Source organism: Vulpes vulpes, chromosome 11 (genome assembly GCF_048418805.1).
Source record: "Vulpes vulpes isolate BD-2025 chromosome 11, VulVul3, whole genome shotgun sequence".
Taxonomy (NCBI): domain Eukaryota; kingdom Metazoa; phylum Chordata; class Mammalia; order Carnivora; family Canidae; genus Vulpes; species Vulpes vulpes.
In genome coordinates this window covers 43,154,768-43,158,117 of record NC_132790.1, presented here as the reverse complement: position 1 = coordinate 43,158,117, position 3,350 = coordinate 43,154,768, and the positions used below count along the sequence as shown (strand labels likewise).

The following is a 3,350-nucleotide window of genomic DNA, read 5'->3' as shown; positions in this document are numbered from 1 at the left end:
TGAGCTCATAATTAAAATTTTAAAAATATATAAGAAGGATGGAGCTAGAGAGTATTATGCTAAGCAAAATAAGTCAGAGAAAGACAAATATCATATGATTTCACTCATATATGGAATTTAAGAAATAAAACATATGAACATATGGGAAGGGAGAAAAAAAAGAGAGGGAAACAAACCATAAGAGACTCTTAACTACATAGGACAAACTGAGGGTTGCTGGAAGGAGGTGGGTGAGCGATGGGCATTAAGGAGAGCACTTGTGATGAGCACTGGATGTGATATGTAACTGATGAATCACCAAATTCTATTCTTGAAACCAATATTGTACTGTATGTTAACTGACTAGAATTTAAATAAAAATTTGAAAAAAAATAATTTTTAGTATACCAATTAATTTCTAATAACATTTGTAGGGGTGCCTGGTGGTTCAATCAGTTAAGTGTTTGACTCTTGATTTTGGCTCAGGTCATGATCTCATGGTCATGAGATGGAACTCTGAGTTGGGCTTTGCACTGGGCTGGAAACTGCATAAGATTCTCTCTCTCCCCACCCTCTCTTTGCCCCTCCCCACTCTACTAGTGCATATGCTCCCACACTCTCCCTCTCTCAAAATAATAATAATAATAATAACAACAACAACAACAACAGGGATACCTGGGTGGTGCAGTTCATTGAGCCTCTGACTCTTGATTTCAGTTCAGGTCATGATCACAGGATCATGGGATTGAGCCCTGTGTTGGACTCCACATTCAACATGGCTTCTACTTGAAGATTCTCTCCCTCTGACCCTTTCCTGCACTCTCTCTCTCTCTCTCTGAGATAAATGAATAAATCTTTTAAAAAATATATTTGTAACAAAAACTAATAATAAAAAATAAAAACACATGAGGAAAAAATTCATCATGTGCACAAATCAGCAGACACAGTAAATATCAGGATTTGAGCCTTAAAACTTGAGACACTGGAACTGAAATCTAAGAGATATGATATAAGTATATTTAAATTAATGAATCAAGAAATAAACTCTAAGAAAAAGGTATCAGGATGCCTGCGTGGCTTAGTGGTTGAGCATCTGCCTTTGGCTCAGGTCATGATCCCAGGGTCCTGGGATCAAGTCCCACATCGGACTCCCCACAGGGAGCCTGCTTCTCCCTCTGCCTGTGTCTGCCTCTCTCTCTCTGTGTCTCTCATGAATAAATAAATAAAATCTCCAAAAAGAGGGTATCATCATGAAAAACAATGGGTAGATTTTTAAAAATAGAATTTCTAGAAATGAAAAAGCAATCATTGAAATTGCAAATAGTGGATGGATCAAATAACTCATCAAACATGACTTGAGAGAGAACAAGTCAACTGGATGATAGCTATTAATCCATCCCCTGGGCAAGGCCACTGCTTGGGCACAGGGAAGGTGGCCCTCATTCTGCTACTGAAGCCCCAGATGGACAGTGCGGCCTGACAAGCACCATCAAGCCTATATGAAAACCTGTAGACAATTCCATATATGTTGTCAATGAGGAGAATCAATTTAGCCACAGTTCGGGGCTCTTTGATTACTAGAGAAGATTTTGATATTGCACTAGGAGTTTTTGCTCTAGTTGGGCTCACTGATTTGTTGCTTGGATTTATTGCTTGAAACTGGGACAATTGATAACCAGCTGTGGGAAACATTCTTGGTCCACTTGCTGATGAAATCCTTATCAATGACCTATATATTAGCGTGGCCTAAACAGATTTTATTCCAGTTTCACTTATTTATATGATAATTTTGAAGATGTAATATTGGTTGCTATCATCTTTATGTCAGATATCGAATTCTTCCAACACTGAGAACACTTGCTAAGTACTTTAAGTATTTCAACCCTTGCTGTGTCACTGCTAAATTAAAACCAACATGTATCCACAAAGTAAACATAGCAGTCCAGTTAATCTTGGTGGTTTCTTTGGCAGCTGTAGTTTTCAATTATGCTGACAGTATTTATCTTCAGATACTGTGGTGTTTTATATTTTGCAGCACAGATGCATCAGCTTATAGTTACTATCATCATGCTCAGAATGCTGTCAAATGAAAAAATGCAGACGAAGTCATCCGTCATCTTTAGGAAAGAAGCAGTATACATCACTGGCACCAGGGCCACTTGGAAATCTACAGGAATTTCCCATTTTAGTGTTCAGCCTGAGAAAGGATCGTTAGAACAAACATGTCATCAAAATTGAAGTGCTGCACATTGAAGATAAGCTCTATCATGAAGATATGCAGAATTTCCAATGTATTTTTAAATGAAAATAGAACTTAGCATAGCATTTTATTTTAGAGTTCTTGATTACTTTATAAAATTACAAGTATTCCAGTTACTATTAATCATTTTTAAATACATTTTAAAAATTAGTCCAGAACGTGGAAACTTAAATCACCACCTCTTTTAAAATAGAATTTAGATTAGTCACAAAGCACTATAGGGAATTTTGCATGTTTAGATACATATCTTACACATGGCTGAAAGAGTTTTGCATTTGATTTTTAGATTTGTGGACATTAATAGTTCACGTGGTTAATATCTAATTGCTTAGGATAATGACAGAATAAAGAAAGTTTAGCTGTGAATAAAGAAAAGTTTTAACAAGAGTTAAAATGCAGGAAATTTTGAAGATAATAAATAAGATCAAACATAAAATAAAATCTGTTGAAGTTTGTGTTTAGGAAAGTCTTCCAGGGCAGCCCAGGTGGCTCAGCAGTTTAGCACTGCCTTCAGCCCTGGGCCTGATCCTGGAGTCCCTGGATTGAGTCCCACGTCGGGCTCCCTGCATGGAGCCTACTTCTCCCTCTGCCTATGTGTCTGCCAATCTCTCTTTCTGTGTCTCTCATGGATAAATAAATTAAAATCGTTAAAAAAAAATTTTAAAAAAAGGAAAGTCTTCCAGCTCTCGGGTACCTAACAGTTTATGTATTGGGATAATAAATAGCACAGGGAGCTGGAATATGAGAGCATGTTTAGGAGGCAGTGATTTACATCATGCCTTTACATTGTGTTTCTTACATAGTGATATTTGCATTACGTTGGGATGTATGTGATATGAAAATAATATGAAGTTATATATATTTTTAAATTTTTTTTCAGTTTTTTAAAATTTAATTTTATTAAATTCTAATTAGTTAACATACAGTGTAATATTGATTTCAGGAGTAGAATCAAGTGATTGATTCATCGCTTACATATAACACCCAGTGCTCATTACATCCTGTGTCCTCCTTAATGTCCATCACTCAATTATCCCATCTTCCATCCCCCTTCCCTCCAGCAACCCTCAGTTTGTTTCCTATGATTACTTATGGTTTTTCTTTTTCTCTG

General features: G+C 36.4%; 1 pseudogene; it reads left to right on the top strand.

The window, feature by feature from the left end:
• The first annotated feature begins 1,428 nt into the window (after window positions 1-1,428).
• On the top strand, window positions 1,429-2,069 carry LOC112915831 (cardiolipin synthase (CMP-forming) pseudogene; annotated as a pseudogene).
• Window positions 2,070-3,350: the final 1,281 nt, after the last annotated feature.